At 40.1% G+C, this 16,899-nt stretch overlaps 1 pseudogene; it reads left to right on the plus strand.

Annotated features, from left to right (window-relative positions):
• Nucleotides 1–272: 272 nt before the first annotated feature.
• LOC120724918 lies at nucleotides 273–16,452 on the plus strand (annotated as a pseudogene).
• Nucleotides 16,453–16,899: the final 447 nt, after the last annotated feature.

Below are 16,899 nucleotides of genomic sequence, written 5' to 3' on the forward strand. Positions count from 1 at the left end.
AAAGCATTCAAAGGCAAAGGTAGAATAAGTCAGCAAAGGAAAAGTGGGATTGTCAAGTAGGTGAAGAACGAGGAGGTGAAGGCAAAGGAAAAGGCATATAGCGAGTTGTATTTGAGACAGGACACTAAGGAATGACAAAAGGACTTGTATTGATTGGGTAGGAAGAGGGATCAAGCTGAAAGGATGTGCAGCAGGTTAAGATGATTAAAAATAGAAATTGAAATGTACTAATGAGTGAAGAGAACATGTTACGTTTCTAGAGGTGGGCGGAGCAAAGAAGCTGTCCCGGATGTGCCCGTTAGCGACGTCTAGTAAACAGGAAGTATGATGCGAGAAGCGGTTAGTTCAACTGAACTCCAACGAACAATAAATTTACAACACTTTGTTAGAAAATGAAGTACGAAAGGCTTTTGGGCTCTCCCAGAAGTTGCAGTTGTTCTCTGTTGATGGCCTATAATAAGTTTGGCTCCTTTGAGGCCGCTCGGTAGTCGCTAAACTTTGGCTAGCCTGCTGGGTAACTTAGCAGGATTGTTCAGAGGATGTGTTCGTCCACTTTTTTTTTTAGCGAGTTTTCTACGTGTTTAGCCTGATGTCGGTAGCGGTTCCTTGGTTTATTTTGTTAGTTAGCAGACTTTACGCGTAGCGGTGGGACAGCTACATGTCGTCGTTATGGCAGGCAAGGAGCTGAGTCTTATTGACAAGAACATAACAAGGTAAAGTTACCTATTCACAACTAACGTATCAAAATTTACATTACATCAGCCAGTAAGGGACTACTATGTACCACTGACGAACCGATTAAGTCTGGCATGACTATTTACTTACTTCATGACGAGCTTTACGTTACAATTTTAATCTGCTGATAAACGTGATATTTATAAGGAACAATAAGACCCCATACAATGTAAACTATAACTCATTGCTGTATGAGAATGACACGTGTGAATAACATATGAATAACATTTTGTTGACATCAGTACCATTCTTCAATTGTATAGATCTGATTCTAGATAAGATAAAATAAGATGATACATTCCTGCCAGTGCAGACAAAGAATGCTGTAAATAATGTTGAATTGCGAAATGAAGTAACACAAATATTTTATTTATTTAAAGTAAAGCCTAGATAAGTTAAGCACTGTGGGGAAAAGGCCTATATAGGTTATTAGCGTCATCTACTTCATTATCTAGTGAATACAGATTTTAAAAAGACTGTATGTTAGGTGGACAAAAGCTTTACTACCAAGAATTCAATATCACTGTCTTGCAATATGCAGACAAACAAGTGCAAATAAAAAAGGGCTATGTGGTTGTCAGTTTTAAATTAGTTCTAAATTCCCATCTTCTGTATATAATATGAACTTTCTAGTCACTGTAATAGGCACACCTTTTCATTGCAGGGTAAGATGCATTTTCTCTTAATTCATTGTGGCAATTCATTGTTAATATTTTGGTCCATATTGAAATGTTGCAGATGTACAGATCCACATCATATCTCCAATGTTCTGTTGTTCAGGTCTGGTGACCCTGTATGAACTCTATCCTCAATTTCCTCGAGCCCTACTGGAATGTGATTGGCTGAGTAAATATTTGTGTTTAATAGCAGTAGGACAGGTGTAACTAATACAGTGACTGATGGGTGTATGACAGACTGAAAATCCAAACCCAAAAATATTTTAATAACAGAAACCTATCCTCTTAGCTGAAAAGCTGTAACCAGAGGGCTTGACTTTTCTTAATTTATTCGCCGTCAGCACTTGCCAGTTATTCTGTTTGATTTCATGTTTGATTGCTTTTTCAGTTCTCACAGTTTGTGTAAAGACTATAACTCGTGAATATGGAGAGAATAGTAGAAGTACAAGTAGAATCATCAGTCAACTGAGAGACACTTAGGCAACAGAAACTGTATTTGCATAAATGCCATGTTTTTAGTAGTCCACAAGAGGTTGCTTATCTGGAATATTTTCTTTGTAGTAAAATATGAGAATTGTCTTTAATGTCATTGAAAACTGAATACCCTCTAAGTTTTAAACACTTGGATTGAGTTTTTAGAATTTTCAGAGGAGATTTTACATCATTTAAAGTAAACTGTTAAGCAATTGATTAAATAAATTAACAAATTTATTGTTATTGTTATAATAGTCATTAGTTGGTACACATTTACCTTCAGAACATGTACTTATTTGCACAAAGTTTTACCTTCCGCTGTGAATCTGACCTTGTTGCCCTCTTTCTAGCTTGCTAGATATTCCCCTGATACCCACTGTAGCGTCACTTAATCTGCACTGCAATCACATCCCGAGGATCGAGGGCCTGACCTCAGCTTGGCACCTGCGACACTTAGACCTTTCCTCCAATTGCATTTCTAAGATTGAGGGTCTGAGTTCCCTCACTTCCCTGAGGACTTTAAATTTATCCTGCAACTTAATCACCAAGGTTGAAGGTGAGTCTTTAGTCACCATTTAACAGAGATAATAAATGCCTCTGCTCTCTGTGAGTTCTCCAAGTAATAATTCTTTATTAGTGGATCTTGTGTTTACCCTGACATTGCTGTCACTGCTCTATGAGCTGTAAAATCACTCAGTTGTTAATGTCCTCTCCCTTCACTCCAGCATTGAATGGACTTGTGAATTTAACGAGATTAAACTTGTCCTACAATCAGATAAATGATCTCAGCGGTGAGTTGAATTTTGCCTGAACAGTGTTTTCTTTTTCTGCACCCAAATGAGAATGCTAACAAGTGAATGATGCTTCAATGCTGTCAATTCTTCATGCCTTCATTAGGCTTGTTGTATCTCCATGGCACGGAGTACAAGCTGAAACACCTCAGTCTCCATAGCAACTACCTGGACAGCATTGATCACCTCCTGCAGTGCCTTCTGGGAATACAAGGGTTAAGAGAGGTGACTTTAAGTCAGGATGGCAGAGACAACCCTGTCTGTAGGTCACCAGGTAGGAAACCTTAACACTCATAGACAGGAGCCCTGTTCACATCTATAACAAAAAACTGGTACTTAACGATATTCAGAGGGTGAACAGTGATTGTAGAAATACAGATTTAAAATGAAGAGAGAACGGAAGCAACAAACAAGCCAGAAGCTTTGTGATATGTATTCAATATCTTATCTGAACCACAAGGCCAGCAGACACTTCAGCTGATAGAGCCTGTGACCACTTCTGTATTGGAGTGCAGTTGTATCAAGCAGCTGATTGATGTGATAGCTGTACATGTTGACCTATCAGATGTGTAAATGCACTGGCCTGATGTAGGAGAACCAAACAAGAAGGCTTATGTTTGTTGGGATGGAATTTTCATTAAAACACAACGCATTGAAAACATGGTTTATCCAAAAGGGCATTAACTCAGCATTGAAAGTCATTGTACTTGTATATTTGAGCTGTTTCCCTCTGAATTAATTTGTTTCTGTTCCTTTCATTTTTAGTACGAACCTGTAGCTACACTGAATGTGTAATAACATACGCCCAGCAAGTGCAGCAATACGTTTTCACTGGCTATATTAGAGCAGCGCCCTAATGGTGCGTGTGAGACTTGCTCCTCAAGCGGAAAAATATACCAGTCTTCCATATATTTATTTTTTACGCAATTTGTTCAGTCTTTTTTGCATTTAAAAAAAAGGTTTGCGTGTGTGTATGTGTTTTTTAATGGAACCAGCAATATACAGGAAATGACTTTGGGACTTATTTTGCCAATAGGAGCTCACTGTTGCAAAGTAAATTTGTCCCTTAAGTAGTGATAAAACTGTAGTCTGTAATTCAGACTAAATTAGCTTACTCATATTGCATACATTCAGTGTCAAATTTAAAGTTTTAAATATCTACAAATGCTGTGTTGTCATTGTTGTCCAAGTGTATGTTAGTTAGCTAGATGAAACATATCTTGTGGAAGCTTTTTTAGGTGCTTTTTCAGGTGTTACAACAGTGGGGTGAGCTAGTTGAAGTTGGTCTGATCCCAGCTTGTGTCCCACAAGGAATTGTCCACAAATCAACCCTCATAATTGAAAGCCACATAGTTGCTCTCTCTGTGGTTTTGGCAGCTGATTTAATGGTCCTCCTTTTGTCAGCGGGATCACCTGCCTTTCCTTCGGCACGCATTCACTTGACATGCTTTCAATTTCCTCATCCATATGATGTTCCCAGAGTACTATTATTTCCAGCATAATCACTTCCTTGGTGAATGTGGACACAGTGGTCATGTCTGGCTGCAGTTTTGATATTATAATCTGGACTGAGAACTTCGGCTGCTTAACCAAGGCGGTAGTTTCAGCTTAGGGGCAAGATTTCTCTCCAATTCTTATAAAGGTGATAGTCATTGGCAGATGGTTGCATCTGGTGTTTCTAAAAGCATTCACCTTGAAGACCTGGTCATGGCACCAGCAATAGTGCTTGCCTCTAAAGGCTTTTGGACAGCTATTGAAAAGATGCTCGTTGGAACACCTTCCAGAGCAAAGAGGGCAGGGAGGTGTCTCTCTGTGGCGAGGTTTTCTAGAGTGGATAGGACATCAAATACACCTTGGACAAAGAAGTCCAGTCTCTCCTAACGCCTTAGGTCATTGTTTTGAGTAAGAAAAGCATCTGGCAAGCTGCTTGGTAGCTGTTCATTCTTTGTTTAAGAACATCCCAAATTCACCTTTTGTCAGGCATTTTGCATGTATCACATAATGATGTAGATGAAAGTCTGGACTGTCAACAAGGTGTTTGCTAAGTAGCAAAGAATGGATATAAATTCAGAAGAATAGGGGAAGAAAAACTCCCTTTGACACTTTGCAGACATTTAACATGTACCAACAAAGTCCTATAACACACTGAAGGAATGGAAAAATCCCAGGAAACATAATGAGGGCACTTAAATGGAATGTCAACCATCTAATCTCAGAAGTCAGTGAGAAATCATCACATCAGCTACTATGAAAGATTATTATTGTTATTATTATTATTATTGTAAGATGTTCATTTTGTAATAATACTCTGTTAGTTGTGCTTTATGGTTGTGTCTCTGTTGTGTGCTCCTGGGCAGAGTTAGGCTAACTTCAGCTTTGTGCGTAGTTTTGTAAGAAGGAAGACTAGAGTGCAGATGGGACTCCAGGGGGTATGATATTTTGGCTTTATTGATGGAGATAAGCACTAATGAGGTTTCCTGTTGTGGTGAACCAAAGACTATGATGTGATGTTTACTGCAGACTGGCTGTGGTAACAAGGCCAGGGTCTCTGATGGCAGGGGTGAGAGGAGATGAAAAGATGAAAAGTTGGAATTGTAACTTTGTTCCAGGTCTTCCAGGATCGTTTCTTTGGATTACACTTTATTTTGAGCATTTCTGCATCAAATGCTAGTATGTCAGTTCGCTGAATTTGCAAAAAGCAAAAGTTTGTTGTACGTTATCCAATTACAGAAAAAAATAGATCGATACATAAATTATATTTATATATAAAAAAGATAAACAATTTAATTCATATTTTCCAACTGCAGTTGGATCAAACTTTAATAATAGCACCCAGCATATCAGCTATGAACAGCAGTTTTAGAGGATATTTTTTCCAATTTTGCAGAATAACTGATTTAAAACTCCCCCTGTAATGAAAGTCCAGTGAATATCAGTCAAACTGACAGCCGCTATTAGTAATGACTGTGATTTTTTAATCTCTTTGTTTATCTTATATTTGGCTTCTTCATTAATTGGATTGGCTGCAGTTAAATTAATGTAAAAAGCTTTTCAGTGATCCTTTGCACCCATTATCCATATCTTCCAGTTAATGATTAATTCACAGCACTAGTTGTTGAAGGCGTCTCTTTTCATGTTGTTAAATACGAGAAGGCACTCTTGGAACTCTTGCTGTCTGTATGTGTAGATATACTTGCATAAGTTGTGCTCACTACCTATTAAATAGGGTACATCAATAGTGCATATGAAGGTGACACACAAAGGTTATTCATTCAGAATTAATTATTTGATCTTTCATGAAGGTCATATGCACCACTGATGTGACATTACTGAATAAGAGGCTCATGGCAATCAGGCAGCTCTAGCCTCGACAGGTTTCTCTGATACACCTGCGTTCCTATCTTACTGCAGGTTACAGGGAGATTGTTTTGCAGTCACTGCCGCAGGTCTCTGTTCTGGATGGCCTAAACCGACTGGGAAACCGATCACCTCAAAGTCTCAGTAGTCTCTGTGATATCCCCGGTCTAGAAGATTACGTGGACCTTCTACTCTCATCTGACACAAGTCACAATGAAGCGGTAATTTTTTATGCTAAGCTACTATCAATTCCAGTGTAGTTCTTTTATTTGTTTAGATATACTCACCATGCTTTAGGGACTTTTGTTATTAAATCCTGTTTTATTTGACCGGAAAGTCTCGCACAATATGTTTGCTTTTTTGCAACTGACACAAACAAGTCAAATGGAGCATAAAGTTATTTCCCAACAATTAATTTACAGCTTTCATAACGCAACAGAATGTGAGACGCATGAGAACAAGAAAGTTGTAGAACAGTTTCCACTTATTGTATGAGTGATGCTCAACTGCCTGATAGGCTCCTGATACAAAAGAAAGAAGAACCGAGAATTTTATTGTCATATACACCACAAATAACTGTGGGTATGTTGAGCAATGAGGTTCTTACTTTTCGGGTTCACTACACACAAATAAATAAATAAAATATAATAATAGATTAATAAGCACAGAAAAAATTAAATAAATAAAGCACGTACTATTTACAGAAGAGTAGAGGGTGGTTAGTTATGCAAAAACACAAATTCCATCTATCCCATCAGCTGTCGTAGGGCAGGATGCAGTGTACAGGTCTCCAGTCCATCAGAGAACAGACAGACAACCATTCACATCTTTACCTTTGTCCAATTTAAAGTCAACAATTAATGCACCTCTTTGTACCGTCGGAGGAAACCGGTTCACCCGGAGAAACCTCACACAAACACTTTGTATTAACCTAAGACAAAATATCATAATTACACAGCTTTGCTTATAGAAGACCTAATTATGTAGGTCTGCTTCGCTGCAACGAGGAATATCATCGAGCCAAATAGATTTCCCGGTTGTCACTGAATTATTGGAACATAATGAATTTATGTATACTGGGATGATGAAAGTTTGGTTGCTTTACAATATACTACTTTGCATATTCATTGCACCAGATGGCAGTTTCTGTCTGTTTTTCTACAGGAAAACAAACTGCAGTAGAAGCCATTTTGCTTGCTGTTATTAACTCTTTTCCGTCTCTGCAATGAAGTCCTGTAAATACATTATAATTCGAAACCACACTTTTGCATTTGGAAACTCTGAAATAAAAGTGAAAGTTTCCATTGCAGGTCAGAGGCGATGCTCCTCTCACCACACCCCGCATTGACCAGCTGCTGACCCAGTTTCGTCAGAGGAGTGCTACCTCAGAAGTAATCACAGACCCAGTCACACAACCAGAACCTCCGCGCACACAGCCGGTTCGCTCCACTGTGACTGATAAAGGAGTTAATGAAGAGCGCATCAGGAAACTGGAGCACCAGATGTCCCAGCTCATCCAGCAGGTGTACACCTTTTTGAAGATCAATTTTTTGCGCATATGTGCCTTGTTGTTGTTTTTTTCTTTTGTTTTTTGGCTTTTTTTTAAATAATGAAAGTAGGAAAAGGTGGGAAAGAAAAAGTTGTACTAAATGTTAATGTAATTGATGTTCTCTTAATCTACTGCACTTTGAAGTTATTTGTTCAATATAAATTATTCATGCCGATATTTTGAAGTCATCTTTACATAAATTAATTTTTACACATTTGGCTCTTAAATGGTGATTTATCCCCAAACAAAGTAGTGTGCCAAAGTCCTAAATCACCCCTCTGCTCTTTATATTTTGCTTATAATGAGCCAGGCTTTCTTGTCAGTTTTACCCCTCCCAGCTGTAAGTAGCCTATCTGTTAAACACAGTGGAGGCTCTATCATGGTTTCGGGCAGGATTTCAGCCACTGATGTTGGGGATCTTGTCCCCAAAAAAGTATATTCATATTTGATCCACCATCTGAAAAGAGTCTGATCACAGCTTCAAACTGTAAAAACTCTGTTTTTGCCTTATGTGCCATTTGTGTTAACTGATGTTGGTGTACCTATTTCCCACTTTTTTATATTTCCTAGAAAAATATAAGGAACCGGGGGGTGACAAAAAAAACCATTTAAGTATTTCTTTGTTATTTACCCAGAACCCTGCAGATAATAAATCCAGAAGATCTGCCCATTCTGTGGTGATGGTACGGAAAGCCAAGCGGGACACAGACCGCACTTCAGAAAGTGAATGTGACAGCGGGAAGGAAAACAGGAGGCAGACGAGAATTCCCAGATACCATGACAGCGTAACATCGTCGACAACCACCAAAGAGACCAAGAGATCAGAGAGGTGATTCTGCACCAAAAGAGATTTCTGGTGTCATGTTAGCTGCTTTGAAATCCCATCATGTTTACATTTGGACTCCCAGATTTTGTTATAGCAGCTGAGATCCAACTTCGCAAAGGCTAAAACTTGATGAACCTAAACTATGTGAAGACATTTTCAGCACTGGTGGGCACTACATCACAATCAGAGAGTGTACCTCTAAGCAATGATAATCACATTCATACATTCACCAAACAATATGCAGCAATGGGTTTTTCCGTGTTGTTCATCATGCATCAACTTAATATTATCAGGTATCTTGATTAGGGAAAATCCTTTTACCTCCCACTCGAGAGAGGGTGATAAATTTTCCTCAGAGAGATGATATGTTATAGACTTTTCTCCTCTGTGTTAGAAATTACCGCCGGCAGCTCACTCGCATGATTAATGGCCACGCTTCTCTGGTCAACCCCCTCATCTTACTTCATCATCCACTAATGATATGTGCTTAAGATTCAGAAATTTAACTTAAGTAATCTCACAATAGCCCTCATCAAAAAAAGGTTACTTTGAAATATTACTTCAAAATTCAAAGTTGTTCAGACTTTGCTTCCCTATAAAACTCAGTAAATCTTCTGCTTTGACCTTTGTTTAGCCAGACATTAGCTGGAGGCTTGTTTAGAATCTATTTTACAGCCAGTTTAATACTTGTGATTTGTTTTATGTGCAGCGATCAGGAGAATCATAAACGGAGGGCTTCAAAGTCTGCCGTTGGATCCAGGACGAAGGCTGGTAGCACAGGGAGTGCAGAGGCAGTGAGGCCAACAAGGAAAGGACCTTTAAGGGCAGCTAAGGCCTCAGGCGATATGAAAACCAGATCCACTGAAGAGGAGGAAACCTACAGGGTACACGATGGACGGGTCACCTAGCTGCTTCTGTTTTTATTGAGTGACTGTAAAATAGAAACGGTTCTATCCCCATTCAAAAAGAGAGTAAATTGGTGTGTTTGCAGAAACATTTGTGTAAACAAAAAAAAAAATGCAGGAATAGAACAAATGGATAATGCTTCTAGAAGGTGACAGCAGAAATAGGACCACAGTAAACAGAAGGTTTTTCATGTTTTGCTCTTTGTTTCTGAGAGCTTTGTTTCAGTAACATTGACTTTATCTTTGTGATGTCAATAACTTCTTTGTGGTAACTTTGTTAAATTACGCGCAAAATAGAGTTCAAGCCAGTAGTCCATCATCTGTTTGGTTATTTAATTTCAGTACATTTAATGAAACTCTTGGCTTTTTGTTGTGATTAGAAAACATTCGATTCCTTTCCACAAAGAAAGTTTCTATTTTTTCAATCATTTATTCAACAAAAATATCAATAGATCGAACATTCTTCTGTCAAAGTAACAGAACAAACTTCTTGTAGGCGTTTCATTTAGTTCTCTACAAGTCTCTTACATTAGTTTGCTGATATTATTTGACAACCTCCATGTAAAATTCATTCTGTTGCAAGAGATTAATGATTTTTCATACTTATACTGTGTGCTTCAAATGCCCCCAACATCTGAAATGATTTAAATCTGTGCTTCTTGTTCTTTGTCTGCCATTCTTTATCCTGCTGACGGGTCCACTTTTACTTCAACGTTTGGACAAATGCTCGTCTGTTATCTTCAAGCAGAATTCACAGTTCAATCAATTCCTGCAAACTCCCCAATCCTGAGGCAACAAAGCAACACCAGTCATAATATTTCTAGTCATAATTCACAGACTCTTTCAGGGTCTCTTCCTGAAAAACTGTGATTCATATGCATCGAGCGTATCTGCTGCCACTGTGGCCAAACAACTCTTTTATTTGATCTGCCCGTTCAGAGCATATTATTTAAAAAAAAAGCAAAAAAAGAGCAGTGTCATGTCCTCCATGTTTATCGGCAGATGGTAGTTGTTCTTTAATGTTTTTTTGGACAGCACAGGCTTTTGTTTCTGGCACGTATCCCATGCAGTAATTTCTAATATTGGATTTATCCTCAAAGCAGATGTAACACGAGAGAAAAATGGTGGAAATATCTTTTATTCCTAATAATATTTTTTGAGGGGTACTCACTTATTTATACAGGGGGGTAAAAATCCTCAATGTTGCTTTCATTGTTTCTACAAAAACAACGAGATGCTTTAAATAAAACTGTAAAAAACACTTGAGCTGTAAGAATAAATTGGTGTTTCAACTTAAAGAAAAAATAATGACATTTTTTTTTTTTTTTTAAGCGTTCAGTGTGTGTTTACTCTGGGAATTCATGCTTTGTGTATGTGTTCTGCTCAGACGATTGTGGAGGAGCGTGACCAGGAACGGGAAAGACGCTGGAAGGCAGAACAAGCTGTGAGAAAGCTAACAGAGGAGCTCAAGTGCCTGCAGACCAAGGTCAGCGAGGAAAAGGACCTTCAGAGCATGGCCCTGCACACTACAGACAGGTAAGAGGGAGACACATTTACCGTGGACGCCTCTCATCACAAATCTCCACTTGAATCTGTTAGTCAGCTCTACAGCAGATATCACGCTGGAAAAAAAAGCGATAATTGAACTCTTCTCTGTGGATTTTAGTTGTCAGCTTCATAATGGATCCTCATCTGTTTCTACTCTCTTCATCTTTTGTATTGGCTCTCTTGAGACCAAGGCCTGCTGCGTGTCTCATTGTTGAACAATGAGTATCTATCCCACCATTAAAATGTCTCACTATCACGGTGCCATAGTCTCTTTAGAAATCATACTCACATTTTGGCTCCATTACACCAAAAACCTTTCAAGTATGCCTGCAGTTGTCTGCGATAATAAAGCTATTTAGTATAAAGATCATTAAGCGACGCAGCCATCCTGATTATATACCTAACATTTAAATTTCCAGAGGCTTTGATTAAATATTCCTATCTCTGCTGCCACAAGGCCATTTTACTTCTGCTCTGTACGGTCTTCGCTGGTACCACATCCTGCTTAGATAAATCTGCATTATGGTTGTAATTAGAGGCCCGATGACGCGCATATGTCAGCAGTATTACACAAATCAATCTTAACTGTCACTTTCTAATGACACTGAACACGGCTGTTACTGTTGCCGTCCATGCTCAGCGAGAGACAGATTACAGTGACTCATCAAAGCACATTTTAATAGTGGACTACTGTGCGTGAGCTGCTTCTACTGTTTTATAGTTTCTTAGTTGTCCCCTGTGTGCCTCATTTCCATTTCTACTTCCATTGTCTCTCCCATGAGATAAGATTTTGACTATACTATAGCGTTAGAGTTCTTCAATTTCAAAAGCTATCACATATTTGACACTATGGAAGGACAGCCAAGGGCATCACAGAATTGGGGAGTGCTTTCTGGTACCAATTTCTATATAAAGTGAAAAGAGAAATTCAGGGTATTACCGCGGCTTCCCTTGGACACCCTTATCGTATTTTTCTCCCCGTCCAGACTGAAAGAATTGCTGCTGAAAGAGCGATCGGGGCACTCTGAGCTGCAGGCTCGTGTTGAGGAGCTGGAGGGGAGGTGTCGATCCCTAACCCAGCAGCTGGAGCAGGCCCGCAGCTGTGAGGAGCAGCACAAAATTGCACTGCATAGACTGGAGGAAAGCGTTTCCCACGGAGAGGCGCTTAGGGCTCACCAGCAGGCTGAAGAGGTACAGATGTTCGCTTATTTCCCCTAGAACAAATCATGTTGATAAAGATAAGGTATATTCAGTCAGGCGGTGCTAATCGATGCTCGACATACAGTTTTTCTCCCATCAAAGCAAGTTTATCACACTGCTTCTGCTACATTCGATTACCTGCCGCTGAGCTCCCCTTATCGCTCTAATTTTTGATTGTAACGACGCAATTAGTTCACTGATCCAGCCTGGAGTGAATACATTCAGATAGATAAAAGGATTCAGTACAGAGAGGTCATTCAGCTCTGACAGGCTGGTATAAAACATGTGCTGACCTTCCTCAGATAAAAAGGCAACAGGAGCTGCAGAACAAGGCAGCAGCTCTGAAGAGAGAGTTGGACATCCAGAGAGCGTCAGTACGACAGCACAAAGACAAACTGCAGCAGCTGCATGAACTGCTGGCAGCCAGGGAACAAGAGCACAGGTACATCTAAGAAGAAGAACCCCTGCTAAATATGAAGTTCATCTTTAGATGCCATGGAAACCATTTCTGTAAAAGAGTTGCTTCTCATGAGCAGTGTGATCCTAGATAAATGCAACATTTCTCATAAATTTTGAAATATTATAAAATGCTTAGAAATCTGGAAAAGTTTTATTATTGCTTATTTGTCACGAATCCCCCAAGGTACCCGATTTAATGCCAAGTTTCAAGGGGTTCTAATATCTAATGTTGTTTAATTTAGAAATTTGCATCTAAATTAAATATTGGATGCAAATGCAAAAAAAGATGCAAATGCAAAAACAGATTACAATAAGCAGTTACATGCCTTTAGAGTTTCTGTTGAGGACACAGTCTCCATTTAAAGAGGCGTTTATCCTCGTTTGCTTCATTCTTCCTACAGAAAACAACTAGAGTTGCGGTTACAACCCGGTGGGGCAGATTTTCATGATGCTGTGGCGAAGGAAGTGGCATCAGTGGAAGAAAGGCACAGCCACAGGGAGGCGGAGCTGCAGGAGAAGCTGGCAGAGGGCAGGAAACAGTACACTGCTCTGGAGGACGAGTTCCGCATGGCGCTAACCATTGAGGCTGCTCGCTTCTCTGAGGTCTGCTAAAAGATGGACCCCTGCCATCCAGATGGCCTATAATCACTGTAATGTTGCCCTGAATTTTACACTACAATCTCTGAGCAGTCCAGCTGATAAATGATTACTTTGAACACTAAAAAGTGAAATGATTGAACTTGATTTCACCCAGTTGGGAGAGACTTGGCTGATGGGGTTTTTTCAGCACGATGGGGGAAAACTGGTTTTGAATTAGGATCTTTTGCCTCTGGACAAGTAGTCTTTGATTGCCACATGGACAGAAGCTTACAAAAGGATTGGGCTCGAATCAATTCAGAATGTTCAAAAATGTAATCTCATTTTTGATTGCTACTGCTTGCACAAATTCTGCTCTTAGTCACCCAAACTTTTGACCTTTGAGAAAAGTGTGAAAAAGCTATTGCGGGGCATGTGTTTCTGTAAAGCCATGGCTCTGAAACTGTTCTGACCGATTAAAGTGTCAGGTAATGCTCGGACCTACGCTTTGGTTAACTCCCAAGATTTCTTATTAACATTCAGTTCCACACTCTCACTTTTTCTGTAGGTAAAGGAGGCGTGTGATCAGATGACTGCAGAGCTGATGGAGCTCAAGGCAACCCTGGCCCAGTTCCAAGAGAGGGAGAGGAAATCAGGCTCTCTAGTGCAAGGAGCTCACTGCTATGGTCAAAGAACAGAAGAGCCGCATCTCTGAGCTCATCAAAGCCAAGAGAGACGCTGTCACTGATCTAAAGGTGTGCAGCATTGCAGTAAGAGAGGGAGATGTGGGTGATTTATTCCCGCATTTCAACTGGATTTGAGCCCAGATTGCAGGATTAAATATTGAAATATGACTCATGTGAGATAGCATGGGCACAGATTCATCAGTCACTGCCTTTTCAAAAACATGTTAACCCTGGTCCTGTAGGAGACTGACTACTTGAGACATCATGACTACTGAATGGTCCAGCTGCCTTCCCATCTGCCATCCATGACAGATGGCCATTGATCATTAATACTGTCTGTCTCTCTCTGCCAGAGCCGTTGCATTCCTTGGAAGCAGAGGTAGGACAGGACCGGCGTCTTGGCCTGCAGCTAGAGTTGCTTAAGAAAGATAAGGCTAGAGTGTTGTCTCAGCTCATGGCTCAGGAGTCGGTGATAGACGGCCTCAAGGTTAGAGAGGAAGATTGGGGCCAGGAGCTCGCTCAGCAAGGTGGGAAAAATTCAGGAGAGTACTTGTTTTGCACCTTGAGTCTGCCCTGCAGTGCACAGAAAAAGCTGATAATGCAGTTTTAGCTGTTTATTGGCAATCAGTGGTGCGGGTCCTCCCTGGAGCCAATCTAGTGCACTGACTTGTGCTTAACTCGTAAAATTTTGGAGATTTCCACCTTAGAGGTAATTTAAAAAGAGGCTCAATACAGTACGTGCTGATTTACATTTTTATCAGGTAAAAGTCTGCCATCTAGTGGTTATAGCCCAGATGCCACAATTAGAAAACACCGGGCCAGCTTTCTTTTTTATATCCCTCTTAACGTTGTCTTCCACATGTGTTTACATAGAGAGTTAAAGCGACATTTTGATGGGTTATTCTTTTCCAGGAGCGTCTTTGGCTCAGGACCGTGGTCGTTTAGAGGCCAGGATAGAGGTGCTGTAGTGCTGAGTTGGAGGCTCAAAGGAAACAGAATGAGAAGGACAATGATACTCTTAGAATCAAAGCCAAAATCATTGGACGACCAGACAGAAACCATTCGCAGACTCAAAGAGGTAGGTTGAGAACTTGTATTACTCAAGCCAGAGGGCTCAAACTCCAAGCTAAACAACAACCAAAACAAAACTTTTGAGTTTTAACCGTCATTGTTGTGCTTTGTAATCATTTATGCATTTATTCATATTATCATGCAGTTTCTCATTATCAGTCACTGCTTTGTAGTCCCTGCAGGAGCGTGATGATCAGATCCGAAGGCTGAAGGAGGAGGCAGCAAAGGCTCAGAAGAGGCTTCAAGAGCAGCTGGAGGAGGAAACAACCCAGCAGGCTGAACTGAAAGAGCGAGTAGAACATCTGAGCCTGCGCAAGGAGGAACTGAAGCAGCAGCTGGAAGACAAGGAGGCAGAGCTCGAGCAGGTCAAAAGAGTTTACAGGCAAGTACCCCCAGCATAACCACAAAAGGAAAAGGGCCTGCTTTAGGCAGAGTACTTTTCTGACATTTTAGGGTAACAATTGTGTTTAAATCAAACAAGTTCCAATGTTAGTGCTGCTACTGACCCGAAGATGATCAGACATTAAAGTTTTAAGCTGTTTCTAAACCAGTATGTTTTTGCTTTGTGTCTCTCATCTTTTTAGTGAATCCACTAGAAGTGGCAGGAGAAGGCAGACTTGCTCACTCGGCTGGAGAGCCAGGTGAAGCGTATGAAGGAGAACTTTGATTCCAGGGAGCGCTTGCTGCTGGAAGAAAGAGAAAAGGCAACAGAAGCACACAGGTATGTTAAATATCAAGTTATTCTCTCCCGGTTGTTCAGAGACTGCCCTTATCAGGGATTTTCAGTGATACTTTTGCACTGCTGCTGGTTCACTCTCTTGGGTCAGGCATGTTGAAATGCATTTTATGTGCCTTTCTTTGTGTCTAGAGTGCTGTTGTTTGGTTTCTATCATTGATTGTTGTGTGTTTGATGTTTGCCTGCTGCTGGGAAGAACTCAGAAGAAAGATGATATATAGCTTTGTAGATTTTGCACCAGTAAGAAGTAGTTTTTAACAAAGGCCTTATGAAACTGTAATGTTATGGTACTTAAAAGTCTCAGATGTCATATCAGGATTAGGAAAGTGTTTGAGTCTTTTCCCCATAAAGCAAGGCAAAGTGAATGCGTTTGTTGTAAATAAATGATCACATAAGGCTTGCAACTTCCTGTGTTAGTACTTTATACCTGTGGCCCTTCACCATCAAAAACGCAGACATGTATTTTTCCCAAGGCAGCATTTGGAGAGCAATCCAAAGTACCACTCCTTACGCAACCTGTCACGTTTGTGTTGGTCTGTTCCGCAGAGCTGCACTAGAGAAATTACACTGCGTGGACGATGCTTTCCGTCGACAGCTGGAGTCCGTCCAGGCTGCCCATCAAGCTGAGCTTCTGGGACTTACTAATGAAAAACACCAAAAGATAGAAGAGGCCAATCAGAAGGTAAAATGTGGGCAGCTTTCCCACAAATGTTTTTTTCTCCAAAGTGGAAGAAAGAAACTGGTATGTCTTGGTATGAGAAAGGGGAACGCAAGCGTTGGTTTGCCTCCTCTGTGACAGTTCAAAAATAAGGTGTAAGAGAGGCTGCAACGGAAGCATTTCATAACAGACTTTAGTCGCTTGCTTCACTGTTGGATTCATAAATTATAAATTATGGGGAAGATTCAGTCACTGAAAAACTGAAATTCTTCTCATACTGTAACGGTTTGTTTGTGTATGCAACAGTTGATGACATTCATCACTTTTTCTGGTCAAAATAAAAGTGACTGTGACAACGTTAGATTAAAAAATAATGACGAGGAAAATGTTTCAAAGTAAAGCATGTTTTCTTTTGTCATACCTCCAGTCAAGGGGGGGTTTTCTTCAGAGGGCTATGTTGTCTAACATAAAGTAAGTAAAGTGCTGCACTTTGATGTAAACGTGGTACACACAGCATTGAATGATAGTCCACGGATTTTTGTACACATTACAAATAAGAATGGGACCTCAGTCCAAAAACCAAGAAACGAGCTTGTGCAACATAGTTTTGTTCTGCATTACATCTTTGAAGTAGTGCTGAATGACAATAAA

This window comes from Simochromis diagramma, unplaced genomic scaffold, assembly GCF_900408965.1.
Source record: "Simochromis diagramma unplaced genomic scaffold, fSimDia1.1 OVJJ01000205.1, whole genome shotgun sequence".
In the NCBI taxonomy this organism is placed as follows: Eukaryota; Metazoa; Chordata; class Actinopteri; order Cichliformes; family Cichlidae; genus Simochromis; species Simochromis diagramma.